General features: G+C 35.4%; 1 protein-coding gene across 2 annotated transcripts in view; it reads left to right on the forward strand.

Moving 5' to 3' along the window:
• LOC113119474 (ataxin-1-like) overlaps positions 1 to 16,455 on the forward strand; it is a 95,970-nt gene that overhangs the window by 61,457 nt on the left and 18,058 nt on the right. Inside the window, exons 1-2 of one of the 2 annotated variants that reach the window (XM_026289002.1) lie at positions 5,325 to 5,486; positions 5,569 to 5,669. The gene's annotated coding sequence lies outside the window, so the exon portion shown is untranslated. Of the gene's footprint in view, positions 1 to 5,324; positions 5,487 to 5,568; positions 5,670 to 16,455 lie in introns of those variants that run through there. The other variant, XM_026289001.1, reaches the window with a different exon arrangement.

The raw sequence follows: 16,455 nt of genomic DNA on the forward strand, positions 1-16,455 counted from the left end.
CAGTTGCTGAGGTGCTCTGATGGGTTTATTCATTTGGTTGATAGGATGTTTGGTGTTCTTACTTGGATGCGGCTAAGTGGTTGCTATCATATACCGGTAGAGACAATTAACCGGTAGAAATTTGTCAATCGGTAGAGATTTTGAACTATCATATATATTGTGGTTACACACTCACTACGTTGCTGTGCTACGTGGTCACGAAAACTTACCTTTTGTATGTTTTTTAGCATTGCAGTTCAAAAACAAGTGATTTTAAGCCATTGAAGTGCAATCAGGAGTGAAAGAGAACTTGTTTCGCTACATGCTAGTGCTGTCAGAGAGGCTAGTTATTTTTGTAGCTGTACAGGCCTTGAACAGTTAAATACACACGTGTATGTGCCAAAATGCCCTTCTTTGCAGAGTAATTTAGGTCTTAAGTGAAAGCAAACAGCTGAAAAAGTAACAGTGTATTGGATCTGGGCAGCTCTTAAAGTGACAGCAGTCTAATATTCCTGCTGTCTGTCATTCATGTTAATCAAACAACAAAAGAGAAAATCTCTCACTGCTCTTGACTAAATCACTCTTGCAACTTTAATAAAAAGTAATATAGATTTGATTTACACAGTGAAAAATATGCTGTTTTTCTACATTTGATTACTTTTTAATGTAGCATTTCTTATTTATTTGTTTATTTATATATTCTTATGAATTTCTATAGTATCAAAAATGTTGATGTCATAAAGACTTTATTTAAAGCTAAAATAACTATTTTGTGATATATATCGTTACTGTTCAAATTACACATATCATGAAGATTTTGGTCATATCGCCCGTTCCTAGTGGAAAAGGTGAAAATCTGATTACTTTTCTTCAACAAATTCAACAGATTCTGACAATGATCTGGTGAGTAATATCCGAGACCACAACTTCATTTAATTTCTGCTGGTGAAAAAATTAGTTTCCACTTAGTGTCACTTCCTATATCTATATCTTGTCTCTTTTTTCAGGTTTGGATATAAATGTTTATAGACCCAGATGCACTTTGAGCCTCTCAGTAGTGTATGAAACATTGTTGGCCTAAGGTGCTAAGATATTTCACAGAGATTTGAAATTACTTCTGTAGAAAAATTATAAGACAATTCTCATTCCAATATGTCTGGCCATCTGTCAGGCATTATCTCACCTCCGTATAAAGTATGTCATTTCTTAGAAATATGGTACAATCCACAATTGTACTGTAGAAATGACTTGTTCAACCAAGTCAAACAAGTCAATGTTTGGCTGGAGCTGCAACATACATAATATTGTTCTTAAAAGCATTTTTCTCATTCTACCCATGTCACCTTAAACACTAACCTCCTGGCAGTCTTGTTTACCCAACACTAACTCCTTGAGCTAGAGCTGATAGTAACTTTGAGGAAAGTGTCATTCAGGGAAATGCTTAAATGATGCTAGCAGTGTAAGCTGTGTCTCATAATATTAGAATAGAATTACCCCATTGCTGTTTATGACTTGTGGCTACAGCCACAAACATGTGACACATGAAAGGGGAAAAAGGCATTAAAGTGACAGTAATAGCATTTGAAGGTGTCTTTTTTGCATACTAAAACAGCTGAATAGATCTGATATAACCATGCAGCCACAGGTTCGCACGACAGAGCCTATTTACACTAAGTGAAGATAGCATATTTTCTTAGCAATAGATGCTATTTACACTAAGTGCAAATAGCTAGATTCCTTTTATAATACGGTGTATGTTAAATCAGAAGGATATTCTGCTAATTACTTATTGCAAATAGTAGCAATTATCTGCATCTCAGTATTGTAATACATTATAAAACAATATGCAATAATAACTAATTGTTTTATTACAAATAAATATATTGATTTAATTCAAAGTATTAAATGGATGCAACGTAATTGGGACAAAGGCCCTAGACCTGCCCTTACCCTACCTAATATTTTATTTTCAACTTTTTGATTATTTTCTGATTATTATTATTATTATTTGTAAAAAATTTCTGATGTGCTTTGAAATTTGAAAAGGAAGAAAAAAAATTAGCAATAAGGCAGATTCAAACCGAGGGTCAATCGCGAGGGTCAAAAGAAATATGACACACACTTTATTATCTACTTCACTGAATCTGACGACTGATGACTGTCTTTAGTAATGTTGACTGGACCCAATTACACATGTGTGGGTGAAGCTGGTGTCTCTGCCAACAAGGCTACCTATTTGCACTTGTAAATTGTGTAAATAGACACGTGACATTTGAAATTATTATAGTAACCTGCTGGGGATTTCAATACGTTTATTATTTAGGGACAGCATTGTAAAAGCAAACTGTTGTTGTAACATGCATGTTACCACGCTGCTGTAGGCTATTAATGTGTGAAAATATGAATTTACCAACAACAATCACCATCTTCTTCATCCTAATTTGAAAGGCTTTGATAATGTGTCTGGGAAAATAAAAGACGTTACGAAAGAGTCCCGAAAATACACTAAAAGTATGTGCACATTTTTTGTTAATTTTAATTGTGTGGAGGGCAAATTTTATTAATAGTTCCTATTGCACGCCAGTGGCAAACTGTGCACAGTGAACTATACATTACAGTACATTGCTGCATACTATATACTGAACATAGTATGTTTGAGTAGTTTAGTTGATTTATGAAGCGCATTTAAAAACAACAGATGTTGAAACCATTATGCTGTACAGAAAATAAACAACAACATCAAAACTAAATAAACGACTGTATACAAAACACAATGAAATGGACAAATCATAAAATTTCTTTTAGGAAGAATTAAAACACAAAGAATAGAAATAGGTCTTCCAAGAGAATTTGAAAACAGAAGTAGAAGGAGTGGATAAAATATAGAGAGGAAGACTATTCCAGAACCTAGGAGCAGCCACCGAGAAATCTTAACAACTTTAGCTTTAAAACAAGAACAAGGAGCTGAGAGAGAAATTCACTAGATGATCGAAGGGGAGCAATATTTGGAGAGAGAAGATCACAAATGAACTGTGGTGCAAGCCCATGCAAAGCCTTAAAAACAAAAAGCATACAATAATTGTAAAAACAATACGGAACTTAACCGGTAACCAGTGAAGAGAGGTGAGCACAGGTGTTGCAAAAAGAAGAGGACCCAAAATGGAACCCTGTGGAACACCATAAGAGATTTGAGTATTATTATAGTGTGGTATTCTGAACATGCCAAACATTTTTCTTTTTAAATTAACGCACACTGATGAATCATCCACAGTAAGACCACATGCATGTATTTGCATGTAGATGCATGTATTTCAGAGCTTCTCAAGCACAAAGGAATCTAGAAGAAGTGGCATGTTTTGATACCAGAGGATGGTCTACATATAATGTTGTGTTGACTGTCTATAACACTTATGTCTTGGTTTTCTCCGCTGTGGCATTTAGGATTCTCACTCATTCTCTCCCTCGTTCACATGTTCACACATCCCACTATCTGTCCTCGGTCTCAGACTCCTGTAGCACTAATGGCTGATGTCACAAGTTTTACTGCACCCACCCGCTGCAACCATCTGTCTGGTCTCTCTCTCTCTCTCTCTCTCACTCGGTCTATCTCTCTCATCAATGATGTTTTATCAGCACGTCTGCCAAAATACAATGTTGCCAAAGCAGTACAGAGAAAAATTAATCTGCAGAACTGGACGATATGGCAGAAGTGTATACTTCAGTAATCACTGCAAAGAAAGCACGAAAGTACATTGACATATAACCATGACCTCTTGCTCATTACCATCACAACTTAAAAGCCATAAAACTTGCTGCTTTGGTGCAACTAGGAGATGAGTGAAAATGGACATGGACAATCAACTTATGGTGTAGAGAAAGAATGTAAATTTGAAAATGCATGTGTCTTATATAGAAAAGAATTATATTTTTTTTCTATTTTTTATTTATGATAAATTTTAGATTTCTTCTTCTTGTCATCATTGTTATTATTTTTGTTATTTTGTGCCGTTTAAGTGTAGAGAGATTTAATTTTGAAATCTGTATATCTGATAAAATATATTATAAATGATATATTAAATACATTATATACAGTATAAACAGATATATTAATCTAATTTATTTATAATTAAATATATTTTATTTAAAGGAATGTAATATATTTTTATAACTTTACATTTAAATGAACAAAGGTTAGATTTATTTAGAGAAAGATTTAATTTTGAAATTCATATATATTATAAAATATATTTTATACATTTAATAATAATGTGGCGAGAAAGTGTAGAGGAAAATTTTATTTTGAAATCTATATATCTGATCAAATTTACCATAAATTATCTTTTAATACAATATTTATGAACAAATATATAAATCTATATTTTTGTAATTCTTTAGAGTTTTTATTTTTATTTTTAATGAATAATTTTTTTAAGTCTTCATTTTGAAATGCATGTATTTTATAAAATCTGAATGTGTTATGTATTAATAAACTATATTTAAATAAATATATTATTTAGATTTTTAATAAATATTTTTTATTTATTAAATATTAATAAATATTTTTATTTATTTTAAAATTTTACATTAAATTATTCATTTTACATTAAGTAGTAGTTGTATGTGGCAAGAATATTTTTTTTTAAATGCATACGTCTGCTAACAGTAATTTCGTTCAGCATTCAGGTTTAAATGGTCATATACAGTAGATGATCTCAGTCTATCTTTAAGAAAACAAACAAGACCCCTACTTCCTTTTCCATTCATTAGATCACAATCCAGCACTATTTTGATGTTTGTGATTGCTAAAAAAGGCTGAAGTGAACCTGAAATCAGCATTTTTATACAGGGTTTCCAGTTCTGAAAGATTAGTTGACTAGTCAACTTTTACAAATATTTTTGCACATCCCTAGATGCAACACAAATGCTACAGTACATAAGCAGAGGGCATGTCACTCGGAAATAGATTGCTGCCATCTAATCCTCTGAAGGCAACAGTTTATTTCTCACGTAATGCCCCAGAGATAAATGATACACGGCTTCCTTGCTGCAATCTGCAATCTGTACTGCAGAGTCCTACTCCTGAATACTGATCTAAGGTCTGTGCTTCTGGGAGTTGAGGGATGTGATGTCATTCCCGCTTTATGCCTCATGGAATACCGCAGGTGGTTACTGAAAGAAACCAAACAAAGTCTAGCAGCAGCTACTGTGCGTCCTGCGCGCTCGTGAGCTCAACGCTGATCTGAGAGCAGCTCTAATAAAGACCATCTTTATTTAAAGAGCACACTCACTGTACACCCACACCTCCGCCTTTGTGTTGTCTTGTTACTCGGTTTCCATAGCGGTCTGTTCTGTGTTGTGAGCGTCTGAAGGGAGTGGAGCTGCAAGATGACAGAGTTGCAGTAGTATGAGTGTGACTACTAGAGTAAATGCACCTGAAGGCATCTGTATGTGGATCATGTTCGCTCAGCGCTTAGCTCACAGGCTCGGGACAGGATGGGAATTCAAGGGTATGAAGGTGTCCCGTTTGTGACTGCACAGGCTGCTGGCTCTGGGTTATTGAGTAATATATGTGTGTGTGTGTGTCCACAGGCTGTGCTGGAGGCCTGCGCTGAGACTACAAGTCGCCTTGGGATTGTAACGACTTCAATGGGCCACAACACTTGCTGAAACACTGGAGGCGACTGAATGAGGTATGACAGCAGGACTTGCACACACACACAGACACACACACAGATACACGTATGCCTTTTGATAGCAGTGACCTTTAATTCTACATTTTACTACTCATGTCGAGGCATTATCTGGAGCGCAATTGTAAAAATAACTCTTGCTTAAGCTGTGTCCTACTCACCCGTCAAATCAGGCCCTGATTGGTGGAGCAATAACACAGGTCTGCCTAGCAACAGGGCTGTTTACCAAACAACACAGCTGGGGCTGAAAGCTACGCTCTCACGTAAAACACCTCCAGGAAAAAGCTAGCTAGCGCAAGCCGCTTGGGACACCACTGCTTTAATGATTCATGCTTGAAGCACGGTCGGTTGCAGGCGTACTGTACCATGCAGGTTTACTGTAGCATGCTCAGACTCTGTCGTGTGCACGTGTAGCGGGTTCGTAGAAGACGGTTAAGCATCTCATTAACAAGTAATACACGTGTTCTTGAGAGATATGTGTGTATGTGAACAGGCTCATGTTCTCGAGAGTGTATACAGTCTACTCTAGTTTAAGTGCATTACATTAAGTGTGTTTATTTGCATGAAATTCTTCTTTTTGTTGTTGTGGATTTTCTGTTATTTTTGTGTGTTTTTTTTTTCTCTTGATTTGTGAATGAATTTCTAAAGTGCCCCCTACTGGTGTAACATAATTGTGGTGCAAACATTTATGCTCACAGGATTTGAAGTATAATTTTAAAATAGTAGTGCTGTTGTTTATATGTTTTACAAAAACTTTAAAAAGTTAAAACATACCAGTTCATGTTATATGCTTAGAATTTCTAAAAAGATGTACTAAATTAGTCCATTAATCGTTGACAAGACTGATGGTAGATACTGAAACTGACCCAAGTGCAATTACCTAAATGTACCAGCAACAGATGCAGTTATAATCTCAAACTGGCCAAATATGAGGCGATTAATTAGCCTAGCAAATATATTGTGTATGACTGAAAAACTCATAAATGAGAGACAAATCATCACACAGGCAGCTCTAGCTTGTGGGCAGGCCTGTGAAAGTCTTAATATGAGCTCATTTTGAGCGTAATTAATAGAGACAAATCAAAATTAGTACTTCATGAGCTGAGGCTCTCTTTTCTGTCTGTTTTTCTCTCTGTCTCACTCACTCGGTTTGTCATCTCAGATCCCAAAGGCTCCTCTAACCACTCATGGGCATTTAGAGTAAAAGCTGTCCTCCTGTTAAAGGTCACTGGACTCTTAGTCAGCGTGGTGAAGGATAGCAATTCATCACACTCATGATGCTGCGCTTCCTTATGCGTTCTGAATGTCCTAATCTTCTGTTAAGTGTTCATATGGCAAAGGTGGGCTTCTGCGATGTGTTTTTCCTGTTGGTTAGTTCTCAAAACCCTCAAAAAAAAAAAAAAAGCCCAAATGACAAATTGAAGCCGTGAGTGCATTGGAAAGCATCAAATTCCATTTAGATAGTGTTTGTTATGTCATTATAAAAATATGGAGGATCTGCAAGATCAAAGCACGGTGTGCTTATGAAGATATTAAAGGGATAGTCGATGCTGTTATGATTTAGTGACCCTTTAGTGACTGTATTTCTTGTCTCTGGACAGCATTGACTTTCACTGTGAAATCATCATTTTTCAAAATCTCTTCTTTTATGTTCCACTGAAGAAAGTCAGTCATACAATTTAGGAATGACAAAAAAAGTTTCAGTAAAATGTCACTTTAAGCTAGACGGCTGTGTTCTTTATATCCATACACTCTTAAAAATAAAGGTTCCAAATGTGACCCTTGACCACAAAACCAAACATAAGTGTAGTTTTTATTTATTTATTTTTTTAGAAATTAAAATAAATTACAATTTTAAATTATTGCTAAATAAATAATCTTCCCATTGATGCATGGTTTGATAGAATAGGACAATATTTAGCTGAGATACATGTATATGAATATCTGGAGTCTGAGTGTGCAAAACAAATCAAAATATTAAGAAAAATAGATAATTTTAAGCCATACAATGTATTTTTGGCTATTGCTACAAATGTGTGACTTATGAATGGTTTTGTGGTCAAGGGTCACAAATGAGGTTCCATATGCCACAGAAGAGCAATTTTTGGTTTTCCAAAGATTCTTTCAGTGAACAGTTCTTAAAAACATAACAAAACAAAAAATAGTGTAAAGAACACTTCTATTTCATTATGAAGAACCCTTTGTCCATTGTACATGTTCCATATGTTAAAGATTCTTCATGGAACCATCACTGCCAACAAAGAACCTTTATGAAGAGTAAAATTCAAGTCATTTTTTGTCAGGAGTGTGTGTTGCGCACATGACTCTTTTGAAGTTTGGGTGCTGCAGAACCCAGTCTTGTGTTAGCCTAGTGTTTGTGTGTGTGTGTGTGAGACTTTGGTGAGTGTGCGAGGACAGCAGTGCTATTCTTGGCGGTTGGGGGAAGTCTTGGCTCCCGGGCGCATGGGAAAAGTGTTCTTGGCAGGAGTAGCAGTGGCATTCCATTGTGCCTGAGTCCCTCTCCCCCTCAGCACTTAAAACCGTGTCCTTTCACACCGTGATCTCAGCGGAGTGCTTTCTAGAAAGATGGAGAATAAATAAATTACTAGCATAAACACAGAAGCACCTTGGAATCCAACCGTCCACATAGATGCACCCGTTCACACCTGCTCGTACACGTTTCTCCTCTTCATTTCTAACATTCACTCACAGACTTATATCATACTTCCATTTTCCATCTTCGTCTTTTGAACCGTTTTGATTGGCAGCTTCAGAATAACACAAACCACATTCACTGGTGTCATAAACATGTCTCTCAGCACACTGGCCCTCATTCGCTGGAGCCGCTTGGAAGTCAAAGGTTCTGGAACACTGAAAGAAGGTCAGAGCAATAAACATTCAGTTCTCCGACATGCTGTGATGTTGCTCTCCCAGAAATTAATTTGAAACTTATTCGACCTTTGACCAAGGGGTGGGAATCAGCAGGGATCTGGCAACAAAATTAAGGAATATTGCATCCGACTGACTGACACAATATGACGGTATTCACTTGTTTTATACCATAGCATATTCTTCTTGGTCTTAATAGGACCTGTTTTTGGCTTAAGGGTGTTGCCGTATTTTATTTCTGATATTAAATTAGGGATACATAATAGATCATCAATTACCTTATCAGTTGTGAGGTAATTTTACAATTAGATTACATTGACTGTCATCTAACTTAAAGTAAATCGTAAATCTTTAAAAACACAAATTTATTGCAATGAATGTAAATAAAAATAAACGTAATAAAAAAAAGACCACCTGTTTTCATAAGTTACGTTATAATTTTGTGAGGCCTAAAGTCCCTTTAAAAGTTATTGTTTGTAGTTTTGAGTGTTGCTGTTTTATTTATTCATTTAATCAGTCTTTACCAGTTCAAGGAGCTGTACTATCTGAGGATAATATGAATATGACTGCTGAGTAAACTAACTTACTTAGCCTTACTTTAAACTTTGATTCTCAGCAATACACTAATGCTTGCTCTAATAATGCATTCATTCTCCATACACAAATATTGACAAGTTTACTCTTTATCCAAACAACCTCTTACATGGAATGGCTTTTGAGGACTTAGGAGCACAAGTGTTTGCTTTTGCTTTTCTAATCTCCGAAGTGGTATATTTAAGCTGTGTCTGAAACCAAACAGCTGTTTTCTTATTCTCAGGTGGCGGAGGTCTTATGTCTGACACGCACTGGGTCAAAAGGTCAGACTGTTACTGCTGAAGTTCTAGAGATCCATTGCAAACAGTGTGAATTTAGTACTTGTGTTCACAAATTGTTTAACATTCCATCACACTAGACATAAATACTGATGTTATCTTCAGACTCTTTAGTTACATGTTACCAGCCCGGATGATTTCTGACTGCAGCACGTTCTTGGAAACCAATTATATGTTATATTATACCTCCAAACAAGCTCCGGCAGGCCAGGGATTTGTTGGCGTGTGTGAAAGGCAACCCGCTGACCCTGTGCCGGTGTGCATGAGCTTCGAGGTCAGAGGTAGCGAGCTCAATGCCGAAGTATAAGTCATATCTAGTGTCGTTTTACATGAATTACATGATGAACACAAATGACTCTTTCAACATGCAGGTTGTTGGAGGTTATTTTTAAAATCTCGTCCTTTGAAAGCAGGGTCAAGGAGAAGGAGAGCCAAGCAATCAGCGTGAAGTAATATTCTGAGAAGTGTTGCTGCTATAAGCTTCCATTCCTCCTCGATCCTGATGTATTGAGTAGATGTGTTGACATTTTCTGGAGTCTTGTCCTCCTGATTACTCACAGTAATTAATCATCAATATCCTGCTTTGCAACCCACACAGAGCATGTTTAAGCAACAGCAAAGGTCAAAATACACCGCAAAATGACTTTGGTGGTGCTTACAGAAAACCATGAAATGGCATTTTATGAACTCTGAGAATAAAAGCTTGTGTTTATTTGCTCCACTCATATATAAAGTCAAAGCACTGTCAGGGGTTGTTTATCGCGGCCGCATTTATTTCTATAGTGTCTCATTTGCATCATGTATAGCGTGATTCTCATGTGGCGAGCTGGCCTGTCACACTCATTTCTCACCCTCTATTTATCATCTTGGCGTTATCTAAATGTTTAATATGTCTTAAATGAATGATCACAGCACTGCTTAAGAGAGCGCTAGCAGGATGGGAGAGATCTCACAGGGAGATAACAGCACAACATGCTGCCATTTAGACCTGACCAGTGATGTGTCTATTTTATTTTATTTTATTTTTATTATTATTTATTTTTTTATTAATCTAGGTTCATGTTATTTTTTTAAACATGCTGTTGTTCAATTTTAATCTTTGTTCATGGTATATAATGTTAATTCATACAGTTTGAATCATTAGATTTAATTAGTAGGCTATATGTAGAAACAAACATTAATCAAGGTTTAAAAACTGATGTAAAAGGATTGTTCATTGTAAAAATATTTTAAAAAATTTTAACTACTGTAAGTGACATTTAATTTAAAGAAAAATACCTTAAGCACTAGCAGAATGTTCCACAAATGTATATATATATTTGCTAAAATAATAACACCTTAATCTTTAATTGCCCTTTAGGGTTTTATTTTCTTCCCAAATGCTAAATAGCATCAAACACCAACACAGCATTTTCCTGAAAGCCTGTTTGTCGCTATGCACTGAGAAATGTTCCTGAAACAGAAGTTCAGTCCGTACAATGACAAAAGGTCAAATTAGATTTACAGTAACCATTTAATCATTTCAATGCTGTAGAATGTAGCTAATAATAGTCTATGAAATGATCACATACATTTTGACACAGTCAATGATTTTATTTACTAAAAGCAGAAAAATACAGATTAATAAATATATATATTTTAGTTATACATAAAAAAAAATGACTCAAAAGTGTTGTTATAGCTTCATTTCGTTTCATTTGCCACTCGGTTTGATATGTTGTTATGTAATGCAGTGACATTCATACATTAGCATGGCATATCTTAGCTTTTCCAATACATTTTAGTGTCCCAGATCTGCTGCGTACAGGACATCGGCCAATCTGTGCTGTGTGGGCAGACGTGAGTATTGTTGTGGATCACAGAAGTGTCCTCAAAGCAACCCTTCAGTCTGTCTTAGTTTGGCTGGCACTGCTGAGCCACAGCAGAACTAAACAAGACCACACCAAACACAATTGCACACCGTCCCATTTTGCCTCAATTCAAAGAGCCTCCATCCTGAGTCCTGCAGGCCTGCTCTCTCAGGAACATAAAGACTCCTCGGCGCGGTTCACAGTGTGTGAATAGCTTTGAACAGGGCCTCATGCTGTGCTTTGGGGCATATTGTGTGTGTGTTTGTAGGAGGTCCACTTTTATGTTCCACCTTGTAGGTTTCGGTGTGATGCAGCTGTAAGTTTGTATGCAGGGGGCGGTCTTCACAGCAGTACAGTCGTGATAATGGGCTGGAGCTCTGAGGTTTGTGTTGCTGTACGGCTGCGTGTTACGTGCTTTAGATTTATGCTGGTCTTTTGTGCTAAAGGATGGTGGAAAGATGTCCACTGAAGCAGCCAGGAGTGTGTACATTTCCAGCCTATGGACACGTACCATTTTAAAATTGTTTTGTTAAATACTATTCATTATTATTGTTAAAAACTGTATGCTGTTTCCAACAGTCTGAGACCACTAGTCTGTATTTTTATTATTTAGTTGTTTTAGAATTTGCATTGCTAATTTCATGCTTTTAAACACATTTCACAATGTTAAATAAATATTTTATTTGATTCATTTCATAAATGAAAGTTTATATGCTGCTTGTAATATTCCACTCATAAAACCTAACCTGTACCATTTTTAAAACGTTATTTTAAGTTTTCGAAAGATTCTAATTACTCTACAATTTTTCAGTTAAATTGTATTCAAAAAATATATATATATATATGTTTTATGATTTATTCCTAACTTTTATGCTGCTCATAATCCCTAAAGAACTTATACACCTAATAATAACCTAGAATTTTGTTATGTTATTTTTTTTTGCATTCAGAAAGTTATTTAAAAAGTACCATAGCGAACAATTTATCAATAAAAAAAGAAATAAATAATAATGAAAAATGTCAGGGTATAATTTTAATATATTATTATGTACTACTTATGTATATAATATTTAATTATATATATATATATATATATATATATATATATATATATATAGTACTTAATAATAATATGTAAAATATTATAAAAAACATTAAGTACTTCAGAATTCTTCATATTAATGGGAGATTACTTTCTTCAGATTTTTTTAAATATTTACTGATCATTGTATAATTGCGTATTTTGTTTGCTCTAGTTTGAGACTCTTGAGCGTGTGTGTGTTGTTCTGCCTCTTATTTATCACAGAGTGTGTCTCTTCAGTCTCTATTTGTCAGTACGTCAGTGTGTTCTGCGAGAGCATGTGTACACACTCCTGTGGGATTATCGAGTAATAGAGGGGCTTAGCAGTGCTTTGCCTCAGCGTAATCCCTCACACACACACTGATACACACTCCACATAGTGGTGGATTTAGGATGGCTTGTGAATGGAGGGAAGGCGAGAAAGACATGGCGAGCGGTAACAGCGGACAAGACAGAGAGCGCTAAGGACAAACAAACACGTGAAATTGATTTCAGGTCGTAACCAGACTCCAGCACACTTCTGCAGTTATGTGCGTCTAATCTGCACTTTTTAACACAATTAAAGCTTTGGCTGTGTGGAGCTGTCCCTGAGGAGAGACGAGAGCTATTCATTTCTATGACTCTGATTTAGAGGTCATTCAGTTCTAGTTAATACACGCTCATTAATACAGTCATGATAGATGATTCATGTAATATAAAAACAAACATTTAGCAGCCTGTTGAAATTTTATAAAGGAGTGCTACTACATGTACGTTATTAGTCTACTATGTGGGTTTCTAAACCTCCCTTCATTTAAAGTTGACCTTGACCCTTGACATTTAATTATAAATAAAATATTTTTTAAATCTTTTTATTTTTTTTATAATTGTATTTTTTATATTTGTTAGTGTATATATTTACAATATTTAAAAAATTAGAAAAAATATTTGATTAAATATATATATATATATTTTTTTTTTATATATATTTTTTTTTTATAAATTAATTTACAAAAATGTCTTTTTTTTTCTCACTTCCAACCAACATATAAAAAAATTGAGTTCAAATAATGGGTTTGGGAGAGGGTTAGTTTCTTATATTTAGATATGGATAAGGGTTTTTAGGGTTTACAGTTGTTAAGCTAGGCAATCATATGTGAGTATTTTTGTGGACCCCGGAGTCCTCCCTCACTCTCTTTTATAGCTATTCGCTCAGACTTGGCACTGAGAGAGAATGAACAGAGCCAGGACTGAGTTTCTGATCATCTACGGTTTCATCTTTCCTCTCTCTCTCTCTCTCTCTCTCTCTCTCTCTCTCTTTCCCCTGCCACAGTATTACACACATCTGTGGTGGAGAGAGCATTCAGGTACATAGAAAAAACTTAGACTTAGAATTTACTATACTTATATTTACTATACTATATTTGTGCAGCACCAGTGGTTGTCTTGTAGGCAAGCATCAGTACCTTGAATTTGATTATTAGCAGCTATTGGCAGCCAGTGCAAGCTGATGCACAGAGATTTTTAGAAATTCAAAAGGATCATACATACGTTTGTAACAAATCATGAATAAATAATCAAATTTAACATTAATATACTTTCAGCCATATTTAATATATATATAAACATTTAAATATTTTTTGTCAAAGTTATTTTGTTAAGTATAATGACGTTATGTACATTACATTAACTGTGGAGTTGGTACCATTTTTTTATGATTTGTAAACTTTTTGCTTACCAAGTCTGCATTCATTTAATTAAAAATACAGTAAAAATAATATTTGTTTTATATTTGAATATATTTTAAAATGTAATTTATTCCTGTGATGCAAAGCTGAATTTTCAGCACGGTAACTTCTTTTAGAAATCAGTTTAATATGCTGATATGCTTACTCAGGAAACATTTCTTATTACATTTCTAAGTATCTCACATTGTGTGTTCGATGTGGGATATTTATACAGTCAAATGCAAAAATGTATTATTAAAAATAACACACAGACAGCATGACTTTTAATTTCATGAATGCAACATTACTTCCTTAAATTCAAATTTCATTTACATTTCTACATCGGTTTGCTACTGCAATTCAAATTCAGGCGCTGAATTCAACTGAAAAGGACTTCTCCATTTAATAGAGCACAATTCACTCTCAGACTAAGAGCTGACTGCTGCTTTTCTGACTGGTGTGTGTGAGCTCAGCATTCGGCCATTGCATTTTGCTGCAGGCGCTTCAGTAAAAAGCACATAACGTTAATCTGCAGTCATTCCTCTCTCCTCAGGCCTCAGTATGGGGTTAATACTCCACTCTGTAGTGCTGCTGGGCATGCTGGGTATGACTGTGACACTGCTCGCTCTTTGCCAATCTGTCTATTCACCCAGCTAATGAGTCAGTGTTGGGTTGTTAGTGCTTCGAGGCAGATGATGGCGATACAAGCAAGAGAGAATGTGCTGCATGATTAGAGAAGTGATGGAGAGAAGGAGATACTGGATTAAAGAAATGGTTCACCTGGGGATTGGCAATTTGTATTTTATTTATTTATTTTTGAATAACGTCCACATGAGCCTTAAGCTCATTAAGGCTGTTTTTATTTAATCAAAAAATACAAAAGAAAAGTGAAATATTATTACAATTTAAAATTACTTTTCTATTTAGATATATTTAAAAATTTTATTTATTCCTGTGATGCGAAATATACTTTTTTATTTATTAAACCATGCCTTTAAAGTAATGTACTGTACGTTTTGTCAGTGCTGCCAGTCTTGTGTGTGAGATTTCTTTCATCCACATATGAATGCGTGGGTGCGCACAAGTGCGTAATGCGTATGTATAGAGCCTTTCATGTGTCTCCTTGGCGACACGTCTCTGGAGTTGATCCCTCGCTTCACAGCGACAGCAGCGGAGAGAGGGAAGCCACAGCTGAACTGCAGACAGTCGGAGGGAGTCACAGCCATTCTCTCGCGTGCAGGTGCGATCAAAGGCTTGCTGCTATTCAGGTCTGAAAATGCATATCAGTCTGAAACCATTCAGTGTGCATGCATGTAAAAGGCCACATCTGGCGATGAGAGGGTGGCTACATTCCACTGAATGGTGCTGAGCTTTCCTGTGAAGTTACATCTGAGTGCTTTTTCAATCACTCAACTATTAGAGTGACACAGAAAGAACAAATTCTTCTGCAAACCCCAGGAGTGACACCTTAGATATTCAGTGGAATATGAAACCGATCATTTTGTGCATTAGATAAACAGAACTATTTATAGAAGACGTTTTTTATAGAAGATTTTTATTCGTGTGTGTGTGCGCATATTGCTGTTTAAAATTATATACATTTTTTCCATGTTTATTTATACATTCTGTGATTAGCATCATGTGTCAAGTATAAAACAGGACTGTTAATTGCACTTGGATATGATTTAAACTCAGCTTTCCAAGAAATCTAATAAAAGAAGCAGTTTAAAATAGATGTGTCTTTGATAGTCTGGGCATCCAGCATGTTAGAGTCTTTAGGTCGGATGATTGCAAGACCAGATGCACATTGGGATGCAAACGCAGCTGCCTCCATTGAGCTTTTTACACTTGAAATTATTCAACAGAAATGTATATGTTATGTTATCTTATGTTATGTTATGTTGTCTTGTGTTGTGTTATACCATTCAAAAGACTGAGGTTTTATGCTCACCAAGGGTGCATTTATTTGATCAGAAACAGTGCAAACTGTAAAATTGTGACATTATCATATCATATCATATTATATCATATATTATTAGTGATGAAGTTTTGCTGTCATTAACAGTGCAGTCACACATAGACCCTGTGGTGTTATGGGCATTTCCATAGAAACAAATCACTTCTAAATATTTGAACAGCTCTGTGTAGAATCAGATTTGCCGTCTCATAATTATAGTAAACCTGGAATAGTGTGAACTCAGCTTAAGTCCAGGTTTAGACATTTTCAAACTGAACTTTGTAAACTGGGTTGAACTTTTTCCATTTCATGGACAAGTACAGCACAACAACGCTCTGGTTGTCTTAATATTAGTATCAAATCATTCTGTGTTTGCCAGCACTGTTGTGTTCAACCTATTTAACTTTCCTCAGATGGCAAAACGAAAACCC

The sequence above is a fragment of the Carassius auratus genome, chromosome 19 (assembly GCF_003368295.1).
Source record: "Carassius auratus strain Wakin chromosome 19, ASM336829v1, whole genome shotgun sequence".
Lineage (NCBI taxonomy): Eukaryota > Metazoa > Chordata > Actinopteri > Cypriniformes > Cyprinidae > Carassius > Carassius auratus.